The sequence below is a fragment of the Gopherus flavomarginatus genome, chromosome 8, assembly GCF_025201925.1.
Source record: "Gopherus flavomarginatus isolate rGopFla2 chromosome 8, rGopFla2.mat.asm, whole genome shotgun sequence".
Lineage (NCBI taxonomy): Eukaryota > Metazoa > Chordata > Testudines > Testudinidae > Gopherus > Gopherus flavomarginatus.
In genome coordinates, this window is record NC_066624.1 from 52354489 (window position 1) to 52369310 (window position 14822).

Here is a 14822-nt window from a genome sequence, read left to right on the forward strand (position 1 = left end):
GTTGGGCTGCCTCTGATGTAGGTGCCCGGAGGAGGGAAGGTGTGTGGGGCTCCAGCCTGGGACTCTTCCTCCCTCCTGCCAAGGCCTGACTATTAATCCCAGCCCTGGCTCTCCTTTCTTCAAGCGCCATGTGGGCCAGAGGAAAAGTGTGTTAGGAAGCACAAGGGCCAAGCTTGTGAACATCAGGTGCAGCAGCAAGAATCCCAACTATCAAGGTAGCAAGTTCTAGAGCCCAAACCCATTGTGGCCATCCCAGCCAAAGACCTGGCTCTAGGAGGTGTGAGTCACCCAGCAGGAGGGGAAAGATTCATTCTTACACAGCTGGAGACAGGGAAGTTGAGCTCTGGGGTTTTACCACAAGCATGGGTGGCAAGTTTATAGAAATTTTGGTGGTGCCCAGAACCCACCCCCCAACCTCCTCACCCACCTGCCTAAGGTTCTGGGAGGGGGTTTGGGGTGCAGATCCTGGGCAGGGTATTAGGGTGCTAGGAGGGGTGCAGGCTTTGGGATGGAGTTTGGGGGTGGGAAGGAGTGCAGGGGTGAGGGCTGTGGACGAGGGGGCTCAGGGAAGAGGTGTGGTGTGAGGGCTGTTGGGCTGAGGATGGGGGGTTCAGGACTGGGGGCTTTGGAAAGGCTCAGGGCAGCCTGCCTTTCCATTTTGGGGGGCCGGCACTAGGACCCTGGGGCAGCAGACAGCAGTTCTGCCCAGAATTGCTCTACTCCAGCAGCAGGAGCAGGCAGAGGACAGGCGCACCCTGCTTTTTGTCAGGCAAGGACACAGCGCAGGACATGCAGGGGGAGGGGTGGCAGGCAGAGGCCAGGGCCCAGGGAAGAGACCCAGCTCCAAATATTGCTAGAGCAGGGCCCCCAGCCCTGAATATTCCTGGAGCCCGAGCACCACAGATGTATATAACCTGCCGCCTATGACCACAAGCCAACAGAATGTCCCACTGAGATTTGAACTCAGATTACAGGATTCAGAGTCCTGAGTGCTGCCCATTACACCGTGGGACCAGCTTAGCCTGCCTTCTCTGCACATCAGTGACCCTCATGGGGCTGGCTTGTGTAAGGGGGCTCTTGGCCCTTTACTAAAACTTAGTGTGTGGGTGTGGGGGTGGGTTTGGTTGGCTAGTTCCCAGCACCAATAGAAGGGGGAAGGATCAATGGGAAATCAGGACCCTGAGACTGACAGTCCCCAGGGACAATGGGGAGAGGCCAAAGCTCCAAGTTATCTGCACTCACAGGCTAGACAGTGTAACGAGGGAGTCACCAGGCCAGGGGGTCCCATCCTCCATGTGAGCTGGAACTGCCTGGGCAAGAGTGGGGCAGAGCTAAGGAGAGAGAAGGAGCCCGAGAAGAGCCGGGGAGCAGAGCTGCACAGGTGTAGTGCCAGAAACTGCTGCATGTAGGAATTTGCAACCTGTAGCAGTTACTGATACTTGAGGTTGTTCTTATTTGTTGACTTGTCCTTATTAGCTAAAACTTGACAGTGGTTTCTCTAGCAAAGGCCAGTCCCTGGCCCCTTGGTCCAGACATCCTCCTTCATATCAGGCTAGGGTGACCAGATGTCAAAGATGAAATATCGGGACGCAGGGGGCGGAGCAAAAAAAAAAGGCCGGAAGGCCTCCCCCACCGCCAAGTGGCAGTGGCACAGCCCCATCTCCAACCAACTCTCGGCTCCAACCCCCGCTACACCCCCAGCTCCCCCATCCCCTCGCTCCTGGGCCCAGCCTGAGCTCCGAGCTCTGCAGCCGAGCATGATCCGGGCCCCTCCTGCAGCTCCCGGGCAAGGGGTGAACCAGGCAGCTCTCGGCAGGAGCGTGTCCGCCCCACGTGTGTCTCTGCCCCCTGCCCACATGGGCCCTGCCTGCTCTGCGCTGCCCCCAGCCCCATTGCGCTGCCCCGCAGGCTGCAGGGCTGGAGCAGCTTCCGTGCTGTGCTCCTGGCCATGGCCCATGTGCAAACCTGGGAGGGAGGAAGAATGCCGCGTGCTTGGGGAAGAGGCAGGGCCAGGGCGAAGATTTGAGGAGGAATCCAATGGGGCAGTGGGGGGGGGGAGTGCTGGGGGCAGGGCCAGGGCCGGGATTTGGGAGGGAACCAATGGGGGAATGAGGGGACGGAGTTGGGGGGGGCAAGTATCCCTCCAGACTATGCCTGTGTGCCGGAGCACAGGACAAAGTTATTTGCTTGTCCAGGGTCCCGACCAAACAAGCAAATATCAGGACAAACAAGCAAATATCAGGACAGTCCCGATAAAATCGGGACATCTTGTCACCCTACATCAGGCTTCAAGTTGAGAATCATTTCCCATTCCCGCTCTGTGGGAGGGAAGACTTTTAAACGCACTCTCTGTGCGACTGCACATGGCTAAGCAAAGAGAACAAACCCCAAATCCCCCCCGTGCTTTGGGAGCCAGGTTTGTGGTGGGAATTCTGTAGTTCAGATGACTTCACACCTGGTCATTGTGATTCTTTACCAGTTTCTCTGGCATTGGGGCATTTTTTATCTCACAGCTGTGATGGCCGAGTGCTTAAGGTGTGGGAGTTGAAATTCAATAAGGTTCCCCTATGCAGGTTGGAATCCTGCTCACAGCAAGGCCTGTGTTTTAGCCAGTCTCTCACCCGGGCAACACCTCTGTACAACCCCCTGAGACACTCTCAATTCTCTCCCCACCCCAAGTAAATCCTGTTCTGCTCCTTTCATAGAGATCCCTGGGGCACCACCTCACACTGTGTCCTTGAGGGGTCAGGCAAACTCTCAACACCTGAAGCTTCTGGCACTCACCTGGTGCCCCATAGATCAGCCATAGCCCTGGTTCTGCTCCTCTCTCTAGAGTATAAAGGAAGCCAAGTCAGTGACTTCATGGGAGTTATGGGGCTGCAGAACCAACAGAGAAAAAATAGGTACTCAGCGCCCACTGACAGCCCCCCCACACACACACACTACAGGCCTTGCTGACAAGCTCCTCCTCTTCCCTCTCAGTGCCTCCCACTTGCCAGTGATCAGCTGTTCAGTGGGGTGCAGGAGGCACTGGGTGGGGAGGGGAAGGAGCAGGGATGGGAAGAGGTGGGGGTGGGAGAGAAATGGGGCAGGAAGGTGCAGGAAGGGAAGAGATGGGACAGAATGGGGTCGGGACTTCGGGGAAGGGGTGGAGTGGGGGCAGGGCCTGAGGAGGAAAGGGAGGATTTGTCCCAGACCCCAGACCCCTCTAAGGCCAGCCTGAAAGGAAGCACTGACAATTACAATGGTAATAAAACTGACCAGCATTGTGGGGGAGGCTGAGGGAGATCCACATCATCAGGTCTCTTCTCTCCCCCACGGTGAGCCAGACACTGCTCTCTCCTGGCTTTCACTCTAGCAGCAGGACGCCAAGGAGCCATTTCCCCACAGGAAGTTCATTGAGTGTCCCTGTGGTGCTGCGTGGGGGTGCTGGCGCTGCTGCTGGCTCTGGGGTTGGCAGGGGGGTTGATGTCTGCACAGACTGTCAGCTGCCAGGCTGGAGGGGGCACTTGGGACCGTACCAGACTGGCTCAGTGAAGATGGGGGGTTGACAGACCAATACAGATGCTCTGCAGAGCACGGAGCAGCGTCCACCTATGCAGCCAGGCAATGAGCATTTCCCACAGCCTGGAGCCGAGGTGGAGGCAGCAGCTGCTGTTCCAGCTCCTAGGGGACAGGCCCTGTCAGCCAACAGACACTTCTTACTCACCACAGCTAATGGTGCCGGGTTCCTCCGGTGGGGGGGAAAAGCAGCCGTTTGTTTTCCTGTCCTTTTTGTCTGCAACTGCTGACAAAAACATCCCAGACGGAAGCAACAGGCCAAATCACTATCATGCCAGTGCCAAAGTAGCTCAGTTGGGAGAGCGTTAGACTGAAAATCTAAAGGTCCTTGGTTGAATCCCGGGCTTTGGCAGACCCTTTCATCCCTCCTTGTGCAGGGGTGGCTTGTTTTCTGGGAGCACAGCAGTGCCTGCACCCAAGGTGAGTTCCTGAGCTTGCGCTCTGCAGTAGGGAAACATAGAATGGGCTTCTGCCCCTAGTTGGCCCCCTTGACCTTTAATAATGAGAACTGTCTTTCCCAATACGGTAGGAAGTAAGTGAGGCAGGGCAGCCCTCAGGAATGGTGCCAGAGGGCTGCTAGGCAGGGATTGGGGATGAAAACTCCTTTGTGCAGCTGAGCAAGGGCAGTACCAGGAAAGGGGCATCTGTAAAAGTGACCCCACACACCTCTCCTCCTCTGGGCAGCTGATGCTGACAGCTCCAAGGGAAGGCTTAAAAGACACAGAGCAACTGAGGTTAGGGCTAGAGGAGGGCAGGACCATGCCTATGTGTGGCCTTCAGACAGGCACAAAAACACCCAGCCAGGCTGCTCCCTGACATGCCAAACACCCACTGAAGGTCACCAGCATGTGGGGCAGCTGCTGATGCTCTGTGACCAACGTCACAAGATGGCAGGAAAACAGGGCCAGCCCCCATGGTGGGGCCTCTGACTGGTCCCACTCAAGGTGCTCACTTTTGCTGTGGGGCAGGAGATTTTACCCCAAGAGGCTTTTCCCAAGCTGGCGAGAAGCAGAGAAACACCCACGCTCCCAAGACGCTTTGTAGCAAGTACCCTCCAGCACAGGGACAGGCGCACACGCTAGCCCGGGCAGCCGCCCATTTTCTTTGGCAAGTCAGGAATGGCAAAGGCTAGACTGGAAGCACTTGGGCCTCATGTCCCAGCCGTTGTGATGCTCACCCCCCAACTCCTTTCCAGGGCTCTAGCTGAAGCCAGAGCATTGGCCTGAGCAGCTAAGAAGAGGTTCCAGCCCTGAAGGGAGCAGGACTTTCAGCACAATGGTAAAACTGCAGAAATACAACCACTAAGGGATTCAAACCCTCAATCTTCTGATGCATACGCAGACACCTTATCCATTAGGCCACCTGAAAAAAAAAAACCCTCTAAGCACTTCTTTGGAAAAGTCGGACATTGTGTTTCTCAGGTCTACTGAGGTGAGCCAAAACTCTCTGGGCACAAGAAGTAGAGTTCCCAGCGACACGTGAAAATTAATTCTATGGAGCCAGGTGCAGGGATTTGGCAGGGAGGCTCAGGCATGGGGGGATTGGGGTGCAGTGGATGGACCAGCTGTCTAGGTGTGGAGATTTAGTCACACTGAGGCACAGGAGGGATGAGGAGGGGGAATCCTGCTGACAGGCAGTGAATGTGCAGAAAAAGAGGGGTTCCTGGGACTTTTTTTGCCTCTCTTTTGCCTACCTGCTTGCTCTTGTAGTGAACGGTGAAGATGGTCTCAACAAACCCAGGTAGCTCAGTCGGTAAAGCATCAGGCTCTTAATCTGAGGGTTCAGGATTCAAGCTCCTGTCAGCTTTTAAGTGGCCTTGTGTGCCAGGAGCCAAATGATTCCTGGTGCTGTCCACATGTGGGTTCCCAGAATCCATGGCCATTTCCTGGAAAGGTTGCTTTTCTCAGGAATCAGGAGAGAGGCCACATCCACAGGAACAGGCTTAGAACACGCAGTCTCTGGCTGGCAGGGATGTGCTGTGGGGCAAGGTGCTGAAAAAGCTCAGAGGGAGAGCAGCAGAGATGAGGGGGAGAGAGACAGAAAAGCAATGAGTACAGGGGGTTCTGGTCTGGCTATTGTGGCAAACTTCCATGGTTTATACATGACCCTGGTGCAATTTGCCAGAGAAAGGCTCTGAGTCCCCACCCCCTTACCCAGAGGCCTGCCTGACCCTAAGGACGCTCTTTCTACTCTCATGTGTGGCAGAGTCCTCGTAACCCCAACAAGGCTGGACACAGGAATCCTGGGGGGCTTGACCCCCAATCTTGTCACGCTCACTTGAACAGTGCCACATTGTCCCCACTGTGGGATACTCTCTCCACTCTGGGCACTCATCATTGCATTGCATTGCTTCAGGCAAATACAATGTATTACCCAGCAATTAATGTAAAATATAAGGAAAGATTAAAGGAAAACACCTCACCCTGTTCTGTGGTGCAGGGAGATCACAACCAGCGTCTCTGGAGAGTCAGGGCAGGTCACAGTCTCTCCCTCACATGTCCCAGGCCTCCTTCCCAGGCCCTGGCGGTGCTGCAGGGACACCAAAGGCTGCACACTTGCTCTGGCAATGGCCACATGCTCTAGGTGACAGGACTCTTGTTCCCAGTGTTAGGCCTGAATAAAGATATAGCAGACAAAACCAGGTATGCCAACCTGACCAAAGTCAGGCTAACAGAGGTTTGTGGGTAATCCCTGAGTGGAAAACACTGAGAAGCAGCAGCATGTCTCACAAGCGCTGGGAAAAAAAGTGAGATAAGAGAGAAGCTGCATTCCTGGCATAGTACCAGATGTGCTGTGTTAGGGCAGCTCCTTCGAAGAACTGATAAGAGCCCTAGTTTCCCAGCCTCCTTGTTTTCACTTCCTGGTTTGTTCTTTGTTTGTTTTTAACCTCTACATTGCTAACTTTAGGCATGCATGTATACTAAAGGTGTCCAGTTTCTAGTTGTTAGAAGAAGGGGGTGGGTTGCTCCAGTGAATAATGTATGACGTGACGGAACTGTCTATATAGGCTTATACTAAGATGTAAAGAGGAGGCTGGTTCTCTCTGGAGATGAGCTGCTCTCTATTGATGCATGCACTTGTCAATAAAGAACTTTTGATCAGACCTTGCTGGTGTTGCCTGTCTCTCTCATGGTCAGACAACGAACTTTGCCATCTGGGTTACAGTCCCTGACACCAGTGTCAGCCCCCCTGTAGGGGATATGATCCCTTCACCCCCAAAAGTCTGGCCTGCAAGACCTCTTGACTGGTGGCATCTCCTTGTGCTGGGCCTTCTGCCCAGGGTCCCTCTCCCTCTCCCAAGCTGTTCACTGCACCCACCTCCAGCCCCAGTGCTGCTGCAGCTCTGCCTCCAGCTCCCCAGGCTGCTCCTCTGGCCTTTCTGGCTCTGCTTGCTGCAGCTCTTCTCCCAGCACAGATCTGCTCCCTGGGCAGCTTCTATGGCTCATGCTGCTCCGGCTCAGTTCCCATCATGGATCTGCTCTGGTTCTCCCTGGCTGGTGCAGCTCTGCTCCCCGCTTCTTCTCGGGCTCCTGCTTTCTCCTTAGTTGGGTCCCACTCTGGCCCAGGTAGTTCCAGCTCAAACAGATGATGGGATCCCCTGGCCTGGTGACTCCCTCATTACACTGTCTGGCTTGTCAGTCCGGCTAACTTTGGAGCTTTGGCCTCTCCCCCGGGCCAGCTCCAGGCACCAGCATTCCAAGCTGATGCTTGGGGCGGCAGCAATCTGCAAGGGACAGCAGTTCCCCATTGTTTTGCCCCAAGCAGTGTGCCGAATTGCCGCCGCGGGCAGCGGGGGCAGTTTGTGTGCGCTTAGGGTGGCAGGCGTGTTTCCGCGGCGGTTTCAGATAAACATAGAAACGGCCGCTGAATTGCCGCCGCCGTGGAAATGCTCCTGCTGCCCTAAGGGCACACGGACTGCCCCGCCACCCACGGAGGCAATTCAGCACGCTGCTTGGGGCGGCGAAAACTGTAGAGCCGGCCCTGCTCTCCCCATTGCCGGGGACTGTCAGTCTTAGGGTCCTGATTTCCTATTGATCCTTTTCCCCTCTGTTGGTACTGGGAACTAATCAACCAAAAATCCACTGAGCTTTAGTAAGGGGCCAACAGTCCCTTACACGAGCCGGCCCCATGAGGGTCACCGATGTGCAGAGATAACAGTACAAGCTGGTCCCATGGTGTAATAGGCAGCACTCAGGACTCTGAATCCTGCAATCTGAGTTCAAATCTCAGTAGGACCTTAGAGCAAACCCCTAGAGCTCACAGTGCTCAAATTCCCTATCTCCAGCTGTGCAAGAGCAAATCTTTCCCCTCCTGCTGGGTGACTTGTCCTCTAGAGCCTGGTTGTGAGGGCCACAATGGGTTGGGGCTCTAGAACTTGCTGCTCTGGTTGCTGATACCTGTGGTTTGACCAGATGCTTGGGATTTGCACAGATTTACCTGCGGCCCACAAGTTTGGCCATTTTGCTTGCAGCCACATGTTCCCTCTTGTCCACATGGCACTTGAAGGAAGGAGTGCCAGGGCCAGGCTTGATAGTCAGGGCTAGCCAGGACAGAGGAAGAATGCCAGGCTGGAGCCCAACACACCTTTCCTGCTCTGGGCACCTAGAGCAGAGGCGGCTGGTGCTGACAGCTCCAAGGGAAGGCTTAAAAGCTACAGAGCAACTGAGGGAGGGGCAAGAGGAGGGGAGGACCATGCTTATGTGTGGCCAGAGACAGCCACAAAGACACCCGGCCAGCCTGCTGCCTGGCATGCCAAACCCCCACTGAAGACATGCTTAAAACACTCAGTGATCAGGAGGAAAACCTGTCAAAATGTGTGTGCCAGGAGAACCTCCTTGGCTTGGAAGTGAGCGAGGAAAAAGAGCGAGTGAAAAAAATAACCAGCGAGAGAGCGAGAGTGAAAAGAACATGGAAGGCAGAGAAAGAAATAAAGGGAGAGAAAAAATAGAAAAAGAAGGAAAGAAAGTAAGAGCATGAAAGATAGTGGGGAAAAAAGAAAGCAAGAACATACAAGCTAGAGAAGGAATGAAAAAGAATGAATGAAACACAAGCGCTAGTTGAAGCTGGAATGGGACAGTCAGAGAAAGGACAGACTGACCCCTTAAGCAAGGTTGCACTCCAGATTCTCCATGTTGGGGGGCACAGACCCCCTATTTCCATCCTGGCCCTGCTTGGGGGGACCATGCATAGGTGCCTATTGACACTCCCATGCTCTGTGAAGGGGGGCAAGTCCCCCCATACCCTCAAGGCCGCTGAAAGCGGGTTCAGGCCCCAGTGAAAATTTTTTTCAGGCCCCCCCAGCAAGAGTGGACCAGCTAAACAGGGCAATGAAGCCAGGCTCTGGGCCCTCTTCTGGACCACCGGGCCTCGGTAATCTGTACCAACTTTCCCCTTGCATGACAATGGTGGTGCACTCACGCACTGCCACGCCTTTTAGTATCATGACTATTTAGCTGTACAATAGCAGCACCTACAGAGAGCAGGGCAGACTCAAACCCCTGTTGTTCAAGGGGCTGCACAGACACAGAGACAGTCCCTGCCCCAGCTGAGATCAGGGCCCTGTTGGGCCAGGTGCTGCCCAGACACAGCGAGAGATAGGCCATGCCCCAGAGAGTTTACAGGCTCCATATCCAAAAAGTGAGAGGAGAAACAGAGGTCCAGGGTCACACAGCAGCACTGAGAGCAGAACCCAGGAGCCTTGGCTCCTACTGCTCTAACCACTAGACCCCACTCTGCTCCCAAAGATGGGGCTAGAACCCAGGAATTCTGGCTTCCAAAAAGGGGGGGGAGTGGGGTCTAGTGGTTAGAGGAAGGGAGGCTGGGAGCCAGGACTCCTGGGTTCCATTTCCAGTGCTGGGATCAGGCATCAATGCTCCAAGAATGTGCTTGAGGGCAGCACTCCAGCCCCTACCCCACCTTTTTTTGGAGGGGAGGGCGCACAAAAAGCCAGGAGCCAACCCTGAACCAAGGTGGTCCCTGTCAGCTGAGACTTTCAGGCTGAGCTGGAACTGACACTGCAGTTCTGGCTTCAGTAGCAAGATGGCGCTCATGGCAGCCTGAGTTGCACAGGCTGGACTGCAGTTCAGGCTGCCCTGCCGCTGGAGAGTCAGAGCGTCATCCCCCGCAGGGCGGCTCTAGGCACCAGCAAAGCAAGCACCTGCTTGGGGCAGCCAATTTGCAAGGGCGGCATGGGAGCTGAGAACCAATAGGGGGCTCTGGGAGCTGTAGTTTCTTGGTTAGCTCCCTGTCTATACAGCAAGCCCTGGAGCAGGGAAAGAATTACATTTCCCAGCAGTGCCTTGGCCACTACCAACTGGAAAAGAAGGAGGGGGACCTCATGTGGCAGCATGCTGTGAGTGGAGAGTTGCACTCTGAATGGTAAGAAGACCATATTTTAACGTTCAAAAAACAGGACACTCCAGGGGGAGGGAAGCCCCACCCTGCCACCATCCACTCCCTCTGACTGCCCCCCACAGAAACCCCAACCCATCCAACTACCCCCCTGCTCCCTGTAGCCTGATCACCCCCTCCTGGGACCCTTGCCCCTAACTGCCCCCCAGGACCCCACCTCATATCTAAGCACCACTGGTACTTGTCCCCTGATTGCCCCCTCCCGAGACCCCTCCCCCTAACTGCCCCTTGGAACCCCTCCCCCTTTCTAAGCCTCCCTTCTCCTTTTCCCCAACTGCCCCCTCCTGAGACAAGCCCAACTTCCCCCCAGGACCCCTCCCCCTACCTGTCCCCTGACAAACCCCTGGGACTCCCATGCGTATCCAACCGCTGCCTGTCTGCTGACTGCCCCCCCCAACCTCTGACCCATCCAACCCCCCCCCGCTCCCTGTCCCTTGACTGCCCCCCGGGAACCCCATACTGCTTCTCCAACCCCCCAGTCCCCTTACCGCGCCACTCAGACCAGAAGGGAGAAGGGGGGCTTAGATGGGTCACAGGTTGGGAGGGCAGTCAGGGGATAGGCAGCGGTTGGATAGGCATAAGAGTCCCAGGGGTTTGCCAGGGGACAGGTATGGGGTCGTGTCCTGGGCGGAAGTTGGGGGGTCTCAGGAGGGGGCAATCAGGGGACAAGTACCAGTGGTGCTTAGATAGGGGTTGGGGTCCTGGGTGTCAGTTAGGGGCAGGAGTCCTGGGAGGGGGTGATCAGGGGACAGGGAGCAGGGCGGGGAGTTGGGTGGGTTGGGGTTTCTGTGGGGGGCAGTCGGACGGAGTGGATGGTGGCAGGGTGGGGCTTCCCTCCTCCTGGAGTGTCCTGTTTTTTGAACGTGAAAATATGGTCTCCCTACCAGTCTCCACTCACAGCATGCTGCCGCATGAGGTCCCCCTCCTTCCTTTCCAGTTGGTAGTTGCCAAGGGAATGCTGGGAAATGTAATTCTTTCCTGCTCCAGGGCTGGCTCTATAGGCAGGGAGCTAACCAAGGAACTACAGCTCCCAGAGCCCCCTATTGGTTCTCAGCTCCCATGGCACTCCTGCAAATGGGCTGCCCCAAGCAGGTGTGTGCTTTGCTGGTGCCTAAAGCCGCCCCTGCTGACAAGGCAGACTTTGTACAAACCATATCATCATTATATGAGAGTGGTGAATATGGGGCTTCCAGGTGCTGCTTTGAGCACAGCGTGCCACTCCTGGGCTTACACTGAAATGGAGACGTACCCTTAGAGTCCATCTCTGCTGGGATAAAGATAGCAGCATGGCTGGCCTGGGTCATCTGACTTGGACTCCTGGACGTAAAGCTGAGAGGCTAAAAACTGTGGTGTAGATATTTGTGTTCACACTGAAGCCTGGGTTCAGAAACCCTCACCCCTCATGGGGCCTCAGAGGTTGGGCTCAAGCCCATATGTCTGCACTGTAAATTTATAGAGGTTGGGAGGGAGTTTAGCAAGTGGAAATGGTAAAACCGCATTGAGGGGACTGGACCACTGACCTATCAGCTCTTAACACCCAAACTTTCGCTAACTCTATTATCAGTGCCTGTGAGTGTAATTTAAACCATAGGTCCACCTAGCTCTGAATCTTGTCTTCTGACAGTAGCCAATACCAGGTGCCCCAATAGCCACTTCTCAAGGCACCACTAGGAATTGAACCCAGGATCTCCTGTTTACAAAACAAGTGCTTTAACCAGCTAAGCTATGATACCTGCTGTTACTTAAAGCATTGTCAAGTATCAGAGGGTAGCCGTGTTAGTCTGGATCTGTAAAAGCAGCAAAGAATCCTGTGGCACCTTATAGACTAACAGACGTTTGGGAGCATGAGCTTTCGTGGGTGAATACCCACTTCCTCAGATGCATGTAATGGAAATATCCAGGGGCAGGTATATATATGTGTACTAGCAAGCAAGCTAGAGATAACGAGGTCAGTTCAATCAGGGAGGATGAGGCCCTGTTCTAGCAGTTGAGGTGTGAAAACCAAGAGAGGAGAAACTGGTTCTGTAATTGGCAAGCCATTCACAGTCTTTGTTCAATCCTGAGCTGATGGTGTCAAATTTGCAGATGAACTGAAGCTCAGCAGTTTCTCTTTGAAGTCTGGTCCTGAAGTTTTTTTGCTGCAGGATGGCCACCTTAAGGTCTGCTATAGTGTGGCCAGGGAGGTTGAAGTGCTCTCCTACAGGTTTTTGTATATTGCCATTCCTAATGTCTGATTTGTGTCCATTTATCCTTTTCCGTAGAGACTGTCCAGTTTGGCCGACGTACATAGCAGAGGGGCATTGCTGGCATATGATGGCGTATATTACATTGGTGGATGTGCAGGTGAATGAACCAGTGATGGTGTGGCTGATCTGGTTAGGTCCTGTGATGGTGTCGTTGGTGTAGATATGTGGGCAGAGTTGGCATCGAGGTTTGTTGCATGGATTGGTTCCTGAGCTAGAGTTATTATGGTGTGGTGTGCAGTTACTGGTGAGAATATGTTTCAGGTTGGCAGGTTGTCTGTGGGCAAGGATTGGCCTGCCACCCAAGGCCTGTGAAAGTGTGGGATCATTGTCCAGGATGGGTTGTAGATCCTTGATGATGCATTGGAGGGGTTTTAGCTGGGGGCTGTATGTGATGGCCAGTGGAGTCCTGTTGGTTTCTCTCTTGGGTTTGTCTTGCAGTAGGAGGCTTCTGGGTACACGTCTGGCTCTGTTGATCTGTTTCCTTATTTCCTCGTGCGGGTATTGTAGTTTTGAGAATGCTTGGTGGAGATTTTGTAGGTGTTGGTCTCTGTCTGAGGGGTTAGAGCAGATGCGGTTGTACCTCAGTGCTTGGCTGTAGACAATGGATCGTGTGATGTGCCCGGGATGGAAGCTGGAGGCATGAAGGTAGGCATAGCGGTCGGTGGGTTTTCGATATAGGGTGGTGTTAATGTGACCATCACTTATTTGCACCGTGGTGTCAAGAAAGTGGACCTCCCGTGTAGATTGGTCTAGGCTGAGGTTGATGGTGGGGTGGAAGCTGTTGAAATCATGGTGGAATTTTTCCAGAGTCTCCTTCCCATGGGTCCAGATGATGAAGATGTCATCAATATAGCGTAGATAGAGAAGGGGTGTGAGTGGACGAGAGCTGAGGAAGCGTTGTTCCAGGTCGGCCATGAAGATATTGGCATATTGTGGGGCCATGCGGGTGCCCATAGCAGTGCCACTGATCTGGAGATATATATTGTCATCAAATTTGAAATAGTTGTGTGTAAGTATAAAGGCACAGAGCTCAGCAGCCAGTTGTGCTGTGGCATCATCAGGGATAGTGTTCCTGACAGCTTGTATTCCATCTGTGTGTGGGATGTTTGTGTAGAGAGCCTCTACATCCATGGTGGCTAGGATGGTGTTTTCTGGGAGGTCACCAATGCATTGTAGTTTCCTCAGGAAATCAGTGGTGTCGCGGAGATAGCTGGGAGTGCTGGTGGCATAGGGTCTGAGTAGAGAGTCCATATATCCAGACAGTCCTTCAGTGAGAGTGCCAATGCCCGAGATGATGGGGCGTCCAGGATTTCCGGGTTTGTGGATCTTGGGTAGTAGATAGAATAACCCTGGTCGGGGCTCTAGGGGTATGTTGATTTCTTCTGGTGTTAGTGTAGGGAGTGTCCTGAGTAGATGCTGTAGTTTCTTAGTGTATTCCTCAGTGGGATCTGAGGGAAGTGGCCTGTAGAATTTGGTATTGGAGAGTTGTCTGGCTGCCTCCTTTTGATAGTCAGACCTGTTCATGATGACAACGGCACCTCCTTTATCAGCCTCTTTGATGATAATGTCAGGGTGGTTTCTGAGGCTGTGGATGGCATTGCGTTCTGCACGACTTAGGTTGTGAGGCAAGCGATGTTGTTGTTCCACGATTTCTGCCTGTGCACGCCGGCGGAAGCATTCAATATATAGGTCCAGGCTGTCATTTCGACCCTCAGGAGGAGTCCATGTGGAGTTCTTTTTCTTGTGCTGTTGGTGGGAGGGCACCCGTGTATCAGTGCACTGTTCAGTGTTGTCCTGGAAGTATTCTTTGAGTCGGAGACGGCGAAAGTAGGCTTCCAGATCGCCACAGAACTGTATCATGTTGGTGGGGGTGGCAGGGCAAAAAGAGAGTCCCCGAGATAGGACAGACTTTTCTTCTGGGCTGAGTGTGTAGTTGGATAGATTGACGATATTGCTGGGTGGGTTAGGGGTACCACTGTTGTGGCCCCATGTGGCAGGCAGGAGTTTAGACAGCTTACAGTCCTTTTTCCTTTGAAGAGAGGTGAAGTGAGTAATGTAGATCTCCTGTCTTATTCTAGTGAAGTCCGTTTGTATAGAAGTTTGGTTATTAATGAGAGTCTCAAGGTTGGAGAGCTCTTTTTTGATGTTTTCCTGTTTGCTGTATAGGATGCTGATCAGGTGGTTCCTCAGTTTTTTTGATAGAGTATGACATAATCTCTCACTGTGGTCTGTGTAGTATGTAGATAGCAGTGGATTTTTTACCTTTAGTCCATTTGGTATGATGTCCATCCGTTTGCATTTGGAAAGGAAGATGATATCTGTCTGTATTTGTGCAAGTTTCTTCATGAGGTTGATGGATTTCCATTCCATACGGCTAAATGCAGTGCCTTGCATGGTGTCAAGTATCAGAGGGTAGCCGTGTTAGTCTGGATCTGTAAAAGCAGCAAAGAATCCTGTGGTACCTTATAGACTAACAGACGTTTGGGAGCATGAGCTTTCGTGGGTGAATACCCACTTCCTCAGATGCATGTAATGGAAATATCCAGGGGCAGGTATATATATGTGTACTAGCAAGCAAGCTAGAGATAACGAGGTCAGTTCAAT

The 14822-nt window shown here is 53.5% G+C and overlaps 1 protein-coding gene and 2 non-coding genes across 6 annotated transcripts in view; 1 reads left to right on the forward strand and 2 right to left on the reverse strand.

The window, feature by feature from the left end:
- Positions 1-14822, reverse strand: part of LOC127056975 (zinc finger protein 883-like) — a 305218-nt gene that overhangs the window by 226886 nt on the left and 63510 nt on the right. The window lies entirely within an intron of this gene.
- On the forward strand, positions 3841-3913 carry TRNAF-GAA (transfer RNA phenylalanine (anticodon GAA)). Its single transcript has one exon. It is a non-coding gene; the product is annotated as a tRNA-Phe (tRNA).
- Positions 11632-11705, reverse strand: TRNAT-UGU (transfer RNA threonine (anticodon UGU)). Its single transcript has one exon. It is a non-coding gene; the product is annotated as a tRNA-Thr (tRNA).